This window comes from Gopherus evgoodei, chromosome 6, assembly GCF_007399415.2.
Source record: "Gopherus evgoodei ecotype Sinaloan lineage chromosome 6, rGopEvg1_v1.p, whole genome shotgun sequence".
NCBI classification, from domain to species: domain Eukaryota; kingdom Metazoa; phylum Chordata; order Testudines; family Testudinidae; genus Gopherus; species Gopherus evgoodei.
Window position 1 is genome coordinate 56,590,040 of NC_044327.1, and position 12,456 is coordinate 56,602,495.

The 12,456-nt window shown below is 42.2% G+C and overlaps 1 protein-coding gene across 3 annotated transcripts in view; it reads left to right on the forward strand.

Annotated features, from left to right (window-relative positions):
• Window positions 1-12,456, forward strand: part of MARCHF3 (membrane associated ring-CH-type finger 3) — a 146,535-nt gene that overhangs the window by 115,068 nt on the left and 19,011 nt on the right. The gene's annotated exons all lie outside the window — the stretch shown is intronic.

Below are 12,456 nucleotides of genomic sequence, written 5' to 3' on the forward strand. Positions count from 1 at the left end.
GCATGATTACCAGAGAGGCTTCTAAGGTATGCTGGGATACCTCCTTATACCCCGGAGGTCAATAAAAGCGCTGGTGGGCATCCACACTTGCTGACGCGCTGGAATCCCTACACCCGAGGCTCGAGCGGGTGTACAGCCAGCGCTGCAACCAGGGAGTTGCAGCGCTGGCCGTGATTTGCAAGTGTGGCCACATCCTAAGTTGCAGCGCTGTAACCCCCTCACCAGCGCTGCAACTCTCTAGTGTAGCCAAGCCCTCTCACTGGGGCATTTAGTCCCAACCAGGCAATCACAGAGAAAGCAACTCCTATAGAAGGGATTGCAGCCTTTCTTTAAGTGTTAGGGATTGAGCTGGAAGACAGTGGGCTTTCAAAGGCACAACTCTTTGTGTTTGAAATTATTATGTTAATATGTTTTCTCCAGTTGTTATGATTCTCCAGTAAAAACCTAGATTGCAAATGGGACACTGCAAGTGTCCAAAACAATGTTTGCTACTGCCCTATCACATGGGGCCAGATGTTTCCTTTTGCTAGGGGGAAAAAAAAGTGCTGAAGGTGACAGCTGTATTGTCTCTGCTGGTTCTGATGGTTGCCCAACGTCTATCCAACTATTCCCATTAGTTTCTATAGATCTGAGTTTACAGATCACACTTGCATAACACAGAGAGTTCATCTATTAGCTGGCTCCATACACAGATGTGGAGTTAGATGCATCCCATTTAGTCTGTCACGCTCTGAGTTTGAAACACAAATCATGATTCTTGGCAATTCTAGCCCACATGCTTACTTCTGTTTTCCTAGCTGGGAATAGCCGTATCCAGACTGTATTTTTGCTTATGCCAAAAGACAGTGGTTCCAACAAAGTAATCAAAGGGGTTTTCTCCCAGATATGGTTTGAAATATTTTATTTACTACAATTGTCACCTCAAATATGAACCAAGAGTGGTAAGAAGACTGCTTATAGCAGCAAATTAGGGAAGACAATATTGTTTTCTTGGGGCTGGAAGAAGCTGCATAGATTTTATGCGGCTGTTGAGTAACCCACTGTTGTTTTCCCTATTCTATCATTACATGCCTCTAAACACACATTTTGTAACTCGGGACTAGGATATAGAACACACCTGAGATTTTATAGTGCTGTATGTTGGCAGAGTGAGTTGCATGTCAGCTTTTAAGCTGTGCCACGACACTAATACCTTGTGGCATTGCAGCTCCAGAGCCTAGTTACTTACATACAATCATAGGTTCAGCTGCCATTGAAGTCCCTGATAAAACTTCCATTTCAAAAGGTCAGGTTCTGCAGCTGACCAAGATGCTTCAGCCTGCTCCCTTGGTAGGCTAGAGCACTTCTCAGTTGCTCTTACTATAAAGAGTATTTTTTCTAGCACAAACCTTTCACTTCAAGCCATTGCTCCATCTGTCTACGGAGGCCATAAAAAATTCCCTTCCTTCATCAATAGTTACTTTGATGGTATTTGATAGGCTATGATCACGTTCCTTCTAAGTAGTTTCTAAATTCTATATATTTAGTTCCCTCAATCTCTCTTCATGCAGGATTCCTGTGAACTGATCCTTGTATCAAATTTGTTCCCGTTCTTTGTGTTTTTCCTCTCTCATGTGCTTCCTAAACAGGCATATCATTCCAGGTGTATACACACTAGGGCTATGTAGAGTGATACTACTAGCTCTGCATGTTATCCGTTTATATACTCCAAAAGGAAAATGATTTTTAAAAAAACAAGGTCATTAAGGTCCAGAGCTTGCAATGAGCTCAACACAGGCACAATGGGCTGCCCATGTGAAGCTCATAGCAGAACTGGAGCTGGGCAGTGTAGTTAACTATTTGTCATTTACAAGGCTCAGGCATTAAAAGAAATGAAACTGAGAGTAAAGGACATCAGCTCTTACACTGTCCACGTAATAAAAAAAATTCTCAACAATTGAGAAAAAATGCAAATGACTTTGTTTCCCCTTTAGAGAAGTAGCTGTGGTTTGTTCACAGTTCAGCAATGAAAATATGCTCTATTGCCTTGGTTAGTCTCCATCAACTTCATCTACACATAATCCAGTCCAGTTTTCAGATAAAAAGCAGTTTCATAAATATATTATTCTTCCTTCTCTTAAAACTGCCTCCTGCTTGAGCCAATGTCAGAATTTACCAATGTGTCAGTTTTTGTGCTGTAATGAACTGGGCAGATAGGCACAAATAAACTGACACTTTGCAGATATTTCCAAAAGAAAACATTTTAGTGATCACATTGTCTTGTAACTCCACAGTGTTCTTACTCAGCTCCCTCCAAATACACAGAAAACGTTCTCACTGGGAATAAGACAAACCTAAAAACATGAACACATGAGGTTTTTTAAATTGGGGGGGTGGGTTGGATTTAGACTGAAGCACAGCCTTATAACAGAAGTATAGTTGCAGACTTATATTTGAAGAGACTATTGCTTTGCCATAATAAAACTACATACAGCTGCAAAGCCTTAAACCCTTACCCTCTACCTTCAGAAGCTCAGGCCCTCTATTAACTGCACTAAAGGAACCTGTTAGTTGTCACCAACACTCTTCCTAAAGTGAAACAATCCCATTGAGATTAACATGTTCACAGATCTACCTAGTGTCAATCTTTACATTAAAGGCAAAACCCTTCCCATTTACCTTGACAAAAGGAGGGACTAACCACAACAAAAAATTGTTAACTTTGCCTGATTGCAATCTGCTTTCTACAAGTATAGCTGGTGTCTCAGCTTTCAAGGAGCATGAGCTACTTTTTAGCTGAAGGGAAGCAAGTTTCAGGAAAAAAAGGCAAAGATTCAGGGTAGATATTTAAGTACCTGTAACTCAGCTTGGTGGATTTTCCTCAAAGGTTGTAGGATCTTCTTTGCCTCCACAGTAAGTCTGGCAATATTCCAAGCCAAAGTTATAGGGGAACCAAAATAGAGCTTCATAATGGAAGCTGACTGCAGCCTTAGACCCTGATCCTGAAAACACTTAGGCATGTAATTAACTTTAGCAAGTGAGTCATCTAATTGAAGTTAAACCTGTGAGTAAATGTTTGCCCATTGGGGGTCTTAACTTTGGAGAGGGTCCTGCCAATGCTCTTTCTACTGGCAGCTGGTATTTATTTAGTTTGCTATTGCCTGCCCCCTCACCAAAGTATGCCTAAAATGCTGCTTCCAGATATGTCTTCAGTTTCTGCTGATTTCCTTTTCCTAAGTATAGGACTTCAAGATCATGATGCATACCACAAAATGCCTCAAGCCCAATCTGACATTTCAGGAACACAGTTCTGCGTTTTGTGATGTTTGCTCAGACATAATTGTGATCTTGCAGTCTATATGGTTTTATAAAAATATGCTAATGAGTGAATATAATGTAACTGGAATATGCTTCATGCAAAAGGTCTCTTGCAAGGTATCATTACAAATCTTATAATCTACTGATTGTGATCATCCTATTTGTATAAATGTACCACTCTTTTATCTGAAACTAGAAATATGAAATATAATTCTGATGGCCTATTGTAATTATGCATAGTGTGGGCCATTAATGGTGGTTTGGAATCTTGATGACCCCCATTAACCAGGACAATTGTCTGCAGATGGCTGTGTTTTACCTGTAAGGGTATGGCTACACTTGCACTTCAAAGCGTGGTCGCAGCGCCAGCGCTGGGAGAGAGCTCTCCCAGCACTGCACGTACTCCACATTCTCTACGGGTGTAGCTTGCAGCGCTGGGAGCTGTGCTCCCAGCGCTGCGGCACTGTTTACACTGAGGCTTTACCGCGCTGTATCTTGCAGCGCTCAGGGGGGTGTTTTTTCACACCACTGAGCACGAAAGTTGCAGCGCTGTAAAGTGCCAGTGTAGCCATCTGCCTGTATGTGTGTGTGCTGACAAGTGGGCAATGAAGTCTTGCAGTGACATGTGATCATGTCACCTGAACTGGAATCCATCTTCAACCTGGTGTCTTTCTATTGAGAAGGACGGGGTGGAAACCCAGAGAGGGACAAAGGATTCCTGCCTTATGCAAAAGATATATAAAGAGGTGGAAGAGAACAAAGCGGAGAGAGGAGCCATCATGAAGAATCTCCTAGCTACCACCTGAGCTGGAACAAGAGCTGTACCAGGGGAAAGAATTGTGCCTAGGCCTGGAAGGTGTCCAGTCTGAGGAAAAAACTTACTGAAGCATCTCTGAGGGTGAGATTATCTGTCTTCAGTTTGATTAGACATAGATTTGTGCGTTTTGTTTTATTTTGTTTGGTAACTTTGTTTTGTCTGTTACTACTTGGAACCATTAAATCCTACTTTCTATATTTAATAAAATCACTTTTTACTTATTTAACTCAGAATATGTATTAATACTTGGGGAGCAAACAGCTGTGCACGTCTGTCTATCAGTGTTACAGAGGACGAACAACTTATGAGTTTACCCTGCATAAGCTTTATACAGGGTAAAACGGATTTATTTGGGTTTAGACCCCATTGGGAGTTGGGCATCTGAGTGTTAAAGACAAGCACATTTCTGTGAGCTGTTTTCAGGTAAACCTGCAGCTTTGGGGCAAGTAATTGAGACCTTGGGTCTTTGTTGGAGCAGACGGGAGTGTCTGGCTCAGCAAGACAGGGTGCTGGGACCCCAAACTGGCAGGGAAGGCAGGGGTAGAAGTAGTCTTGGCACATCGGGTAACAGCTCCCAAGAGGGTTTCTGTGATCCAACCTGTCACGATGAAGTAAACCAATTAAGAGGAAACTTTGCTCATTTGTTCATCTCACGAGTCTGACGTTTCAAATTATTTGATGAGGTCAAATCATTTCACAGTATATTTATGTTGAAAGGGGATCTTTGGAAATTTCAAATTGTTAGCTGTGCATGTGTGAAGTTTTCCTTTTAAATACCAAGGATGGTTTTGGAGCAAAATTATGCTGGTCCGAGATTTGTCTCATTGTAAGCCATTAATTGGCTTGTAGACATAAAGTCTTCCAGGAGTGTCACAAATCCACAGATTCGTCAGTGCTGGAGTTTGTATTTGGATCTTTAAATTACTTGAAATATGTGGAGTCACATGAAGTCAAGTCTATGTTAATTGAACAGCTTTGAAGAAGACCAAGAGTTCAGTTTAATCTATCTAAGATATATGACAGCTTAAAATTCAGCTCTGCTTTGAAAAGCAACTCTGGAAAAATGGCAAATTCTTACACAGCAGATCCCTGGCTGTTCCGTCAGTGAGCGTGCCTACTGATGGTATATAAATATTTACTACTGTTTGCTCCTGTTCGCACTGTGGAGATAAGAGAGAGTGAATTGGATTCTGGTCCTTGTGCATCAGCAGAATTGATTACTACATGCCAGTCACTTATACCTGTGCTGCGTAAGAGCTTTTACATATGTAACTGGGGGCATGAGACTATAGGTGCTGTAATAGAGTGATGGTCTGTCTAATCCGGTATCCTGTCTCTGAGACTGGCCAGTACCAGATGTTTTATAGGAAGGTACAAGAAATCCTGAAGTAGGCCATAGCGAGCTATCTTCCTAAACCTTGTCAGTCAGTGGTTGGCATAGGATCTAAAGCATGAGGCTTTAGATCCCTTCTAAAAAAAAGAAAAAATATCGTATATACTCGTTCATAAGCCGAATATTTTTGGTAAAAAAGTGAAGCATCAAAGAGTGGGGATCGGCTTATAAATGGGTCTACACAAAAATTTTATGATTTTAAACTCTGTGGAATAATTGAATTGAATATCTAATAAACTGTCGTTTTGTTTACCTGGAGCGTCCGCAGGCATGGGGCCCCTCAGCTCCCTGTGGCCATGGTTCGCCATTCCCAGCCAATGGGAGCTGCGGGAAGTGGCTGGAAACGGTGAACCATGGCTGCAGGGAGCTGAGGAGCTCCATGCCTGCGGACGCTCCAGGTAAACAAAACATCCCAACTTGCCAGTGGCTTACCCTAATGGGCCAGGAACCAAAGTTTGCCATCCTGTTTATTGATCTCAATACTGCAGCCTTTTAAAGTTGCAAAGGCTTTGTTTAGTGGACTAGATTGGCTTGAAATGAATACTAAAAGAACAGTGCTGCAGATCTGCATGACATTTGACCCATGCAGTTCACAAAATTCTATACCTTACAAGCCAATCAGACAAATACAGTGAACGATAGTACTATAGCACTGGTGTCAGTCCGCTACTGTGTAATTTGATCTCTTCATGCATGTCTACAAATGAACCTCGTAAGTCTCGAGCCAATATGAAAATATAACTCACAGAATTGATGGAATCTCTAATAAAATTTAAATAGCTTATTATTGCCACAGACATGCCAATCTACAGTGCTGCTTTGAAATAAACAAAGAACAAAAATAATTTGACAGTGATAAAGCAGGTGACATTCCTATATTAAGTCCTACAAAATCTATAACTATAATAATAATCTATTTTCATACTAGTATTTAAAATGAACAATGGTGAAATCAAAAGAAAACTGCTTATCACACAGCATTGAAACTTAAAGTTGTTGAATATGTAGAAGTAAACAGTAATTGTGCCGCTGCTTGTGAATTCTGTATCAATGAGAAGCAAGTAAGAGAATGGCAAAAAAATAAAACACCACTAAAAGACATGCCAAGAAGCAAGAACAAATGTCCAATGAGGTCCGCTTCATTTCCTGAGCTGGAGAAAGATCTCGATAATTGGGTTGTTGAATGTGGACAAAATGGATACATTGTCACTAGAACTGGAATTCATCTGCGTGCTCTGCAAATGTCGAAGGACGACAAATACAAGTCAGTAAAGCCTTCAGTGTTTGTTGCATCAGCGGATTGGTGCACTTGCTTCATGAACCATCATGGTCTCTGTCTTCGTCAGCGAACAAAGATAGCGCAAAAGCTGCTGAGAGATCTGGAAGAAAAAATCGAATCTTTCCAAAGGTTTATTATAAAATATCAAAAGGAATATGCATTTGAACTGTCACAAATAGGAAATATGGACGAAACACTGATGACATTCAATCTCCAAGCAACAGAACGGTAACTGGTGTTGGTGAAAAAGCAGTTTTAATTAAAACCGCTGGCCAAGAAAAAATCCATTTTATGGTGGTTTTATCATGTTTGGCAAATGGATCAAAGCTTCCTCCTGTTATTTTTAAAAGAAAAACCTTGCCTAAAAACATGAAATTTCCTGCTGGTGTCATCGTACGTGCACACTAAAAGGGATGGATGGATGGATGAAAGTGGGACTAGAATGGCTGGAAAAAGTGTAGAATAAGAGACCAGGAGCACTTTTCAAGAAACAGGCTATGCTCGTCTGGGACGTGTTCAGGGCACACAAGACAGATGAGGTGAAAAATGTGGCCAAAAGTATGAAAACTACTTTGGCTGTAATACCTGGAGGCTTAATTTCAGTTCTACAACCGCTTGATGTCTGCCTGAACAAATCCTTTAAAGACAGGCTATGCAAAATGTGGTTTGAATGGATGTGCTAAGGTATGGCAAAGTAGACAAAAGGCGGGAATCTTATGAAGCTCGAAATCAGTCTTGTCGCTCAGTGGGTCAAGAATGCCTGGGTGTCCATTCCCTTGGAAATGATAGAAAAATCATTTTGGAAATGCTGTGTCAGCAATGCACTCGACAGGTCAGAAAATGATGCCATATCTGATGATGACACAACAGAGGCTGAGGATGAGAAGGAATATGAGTCTGAAGACGACACTGCCAACATCCACGATGACAATGCAGGTGCAGCTGTGACTGAAGTACAGTTTAATGAACTGTTTGGTGAATCAGAGACAGATGCAGACTTTGAAGGATTTTAAGACTTTTTAAAGTCTGATATTGTTCTAAGTTACTTGTTTGAAATATCCATTTACTGATTTTTAAATATTGACTGTAATTGTTCAGTTATTATAAGAGGTTTTTCATTAGATTACATTAAAATAATTCTAGCAAAACTTTTGAGTGTTTCTTGTGACACCAACTTTTAAAATATAGCAGGCATTGGAAAACGTTGGCTCCTGGCCTGTCAGGGTAAGCCACTGGTGGGTCAGGACCTTTTATTTACCTGCATCGTCAGCAGGCACAGAGCCCCTCAGCTCCCAGTGGCAATGGTTTGCTGTTCCCAGCCAATGGGAGCTGTGGGAAGTGGCTCCAATTCCTGCAGCTCCCATTGGCTAGGAACGGCAAACTGTGGCCACTAGGAGCTCTGTGCCTGCAGACGCTGCAGGTAAATAAAAGGTCCTGACTCACCAGTGGCTTAACCTGGCAGGCAAGGAGCCAAAGTTTTCCAACCCTTGAAATATAGGGTTGGCTTATGAAAGGGTCATACAGTTTTTGCTATTTTTACCTATCCGTCTTGGGGGGTTGGTTTATAAATGGGCTAATGAATGAGCATATACGGTATAATATTCTTTACTATAATAGAGGATTTCTTCATTTTCCATGTAAATATTATATTTTTTTCTGAATCCTACTAGGCTGTTTGACTCAAATATATTTTGTGGCACTGAAGTTTCATAAGTTAATTGTGTTGTATGAAAAAAAATTCCTCTTTATTTTTTTAATTTATGTATTTTGCTTGGCTATCCCCTGGTTCTTGTATAAGAATGGGTAAATGGGAGCACCCAGTTGACTTTCTCTCTGACATTCATTATTTTCTGTATTTCTCTCTTATCCCCTCTGACTTTTTTCCTTTTTACACAATTCCAGCATTCTTAGTCTCTTTTCATGTGGATGTCTCCCCATTCCACTGATCGTTTTTGTTGCATGGCTCTGGACTTCTTCTATTTCAACTATATCTTTTTTGAGATAGGGTGACCAGAACTCAGAACTGTATTCCAATGAAGACTTGATTTATTAAACTGCACTGTGATATTTTCAGTATTATTTTCTAACCCATTCTTTATATAGCCTGTTTTGTTTGCTTCTCTAATTTGTCATTGCACGCTGAGCAGAAGTTTTCATTGAATTGTCTACATTGACTCCTGGTCTTTTTTTCCTGAGTGATTTCAGTTACTTTGGAACCCAGTAATGTGTACAAATATTTCAAATGATTCCTTCTAGTCTGCACTGCTGTGCACCTGTCAACATTGCATTTGCATGTGCTATCATGCTACTCATTCACCTGGCCTCCTTAGGACCATGTAAAGCTCCGCATAATCTAAACCTCCACATAGAATAATGTAGGTTTGTAAAGACTGTGTCATTTGCAGATTTTGCCACTTCACTGTTTTCAGATAATTAATTACTATATTAAACAACACAAGTCCTAGTACTGAAGTTGGAGCACCTTACTCTTAATCTTTTGCCTGGCTAAAAACTAACCATTTATTCCTGATTTGTGTTTTGTTTGTAGGCTGGTTATATGAAAGTTCTTTACCTCTCCCCCCATGACTACCTAGTTTCCTTAATAACCTATTGGGAAGGACTTGGACAGAGGCTTTTTGAAAGTCAGTATTATCGTATGAGCTGCTTCTTTATTATTTTTCTAACAAAATCCAAGAATTCTACTAGAATTAGAGGTGAATGTTTTCCTTTATGGAAGCCATCCAGTTTGGTCCTATAATATCCATCTAATTGTTTTATAATTCTGTGTTTATGTATCATTCAGGCAGTCCTTTGCCCTGCTGAACTTTTGTTACCAGTATATGATGTACAAGAAGGGGAAAAAAATTTGATTCTCATATCCTAGATCAGCAGTTCTCAAACTTTAGCAACCCCAGGACCCCCATTTTGATTTAATTTTTTTTCAGCCCCTAAACGCCCCCACTCAGCCCAAGGCCCCATCCCCACCCCACCTCTTCCTGCCCCCAGTCCACCCCTGCCCCATCTCCCTCCCCGTGCCTTCTGCATGCTGGGGAACAGTTGTTCAGCAGCATGCAGGAGGTGCTGGGAGGAGGAAGGAAGGGAGATCAGTTGATCAGCAGGATCGACAGACCCACCTGGAGTACTCTTGCGGACCCCGAGTTTGAGAAATGCTATCCTACATTAAATCTGTGACATTGCCACTGAGAAAAAACTTTTTTCTTATGACCAGAGCACACTCTAAAGTCAATTTCCAGACACAATTGTTATAAGATTTTCATTTCTTGTGGAGTTGTGATCTAATGTTAGATTGCACATCAGGCAGAGTTTGGGTTGTGTGTTCTATTCCTGAGTTTGCATTGACTCATTCTGTTGGTTTAGGCAAGTCATTTAGTCTCTCTGTGACTTAGGGCTATTCTACACTGCCAACGTTAAAGCACTGCCGCATTCATGGCAGAGTGCTGATCCACTGTCTACGCTAGCACTCTACAGCACTGAAACTTGCTGTGCTCAATGGGGTGTTTTTTCACGCCCCTGAGTGAGAAAGTTGCAGCCCTGTAAAGTACCAATGTAGACAACCCCCTAGTTTTCCCATCTGTAAATTTGGGATGATAATACATGTCCACTTTGAGATCTATAGATAATAGTGTGAATATTTCTTTGAACTAAACAAATATTTTGGTTAAAACATGACCATTTCTGTGGAATCTGTCCCTTTTCAAGGATGGCAATATCTACCATCGTTAATTTACTGTAGTAACTATTGAGACTTACAGAGCTGACAGTAGCATCTGGCCCTACATCTCAGGGTATGTCTACACCTACAGTTTTGCAGCGCTGGTTGTTACAGCTGTGTTAGTACAGCTGTATAGGGCCAGCGCTGCAGAGTGGCCACACTTACAGCAACTAGCGCTGCAAGTGGTGTTAAATGTGGCCACACTGCAGCGCTGTTGGGAGTGGTGCATTGTGGGCGGCTATCCCACAGAGCACCTCATCCCATTTCGGCGCTGTGGCTTGTGGGAAGGGGAAGGAAGTGTGATTGTCTTTCCGCTTCCTGTTCCAACGCCCTGTGGTGCTTTGGTACACATTCCGAGCAGTGTGGCTGCATTGTGATTGTACAGCGCTTTTTCTGCGATTTTTTTTATAAATGGATCCTGAGCAGCTGACGACCTTATTGATGAATGTTGCCAGTACATCGCGCTTGGCAGTGGAGCTATTCCTTCAGCTTCAAAATGAGAGTGAGAGTGAGAGCGACAGTGAGAGTGACAGTGACAGTGAGGAGTCAGACGATGATATTGAATCGCCTCAAAGTGAAGACAGTAAATTGCTTGTAGCAGTAACAGACGTGCTCAGCTCCGTGGACCGGCGCGTTTGGACTCGGGAAACCAGCACTCAGTGGTGGGATCAAATCGTCCTGCAATCCTGGGATGACGAGCAGTGGCTGCAGAACTTTCAGATGAGAAAAGCCACTTTCATGGCACTGTGTGCTGAGCTCGCCCCTACCCTGCGGCGCAGGGACACTAGATTTAGAGCTGCCCTGCCTGTGGAGAAGCGGGTGGCTATTGCAATCTGGAAGCTGGCAACTCCAGACTGCTTCAGATCGGTGGCGAACCAGTTTGGAGTGGGAAAGTCTACCGTTGGAATGGTGCTGATGCAAGTTTGCAGGGCCATTAATCGCACTCTGCTAAGAAGAACCGTGACTCTGGGGAATGTGCAGGACATTGTGGATGGCTTTGCAGAAATGGGTTTCCCTAACTGTGGAGGGGCAATAGATGGGACGCATATTCCTATTCTGTCACCACCCCACCTGGCATCAGAGTATGTTAATCGCAAGTGCAGGTGTTTTATACCTTACAAAAATTACACTGCACAGAGAAAACACTGTAAAGTGAGTGCGTGTGCCCCTGCCACCCCCCTTCTTCAGGATAGGCCTCCTCTCCGAATGCTAGGAACACAGCCAGCCACATCCTGCTTTGATGGAATGTTCCAGTATGGTGCATGCCAACACCATCACCACATAGTGTGAGTTGGCCAGCTACATCTTAGGGCGGGGAGGGCCTAACCTGAAGCAGAATCTGAAATTGTGTTGAATGCCCCTCACAGCACGGTTAATTGCAGACTCTAGGGGTATATCTATACTGCAATTAAAAACCCATGAGTGACCTGTGCCAGCTCACTCAGGGTCGTGGGGCTTGGGCTAAGGGGCTGTTTAATTTCACTGTAGACAGATTCAGGCTGGAAACCAGGCTCTAGAACCCTGTGAGGTAGGAGGGTCCCAGAACTCAGGCTGCAGCCCAAACCCAAACATCTGCATCACAATTAATCTGAGCCCCTCAAGCCTGGGTCAGGTGGCATGGGCCAGCCACAGGTATCTAGCTGCAGTGTGGACATACCATTAGACCACGGTGCTGAAATAAAAAGATTTTACCATTTTAGGCCCTTATTTGGCGAGGTGAGGTGGTGAACATCTGCAGTGCCACTGAGACCAACGGGAGTTGCAGATGCTCAGCAACTCTCGTTGTAGGTCACCTTTTAAACAAACACTTCTTGCAAAAATCTTTCGATAGGCACCTTTAAAAGGAGAATCCCCACTCCTGTTCCCTTTAGTTCCTTGGATTCTCCTTATGGTTTCTCATTACAGGGATCCATGGAAATTGAACAGGGTGAGAATTA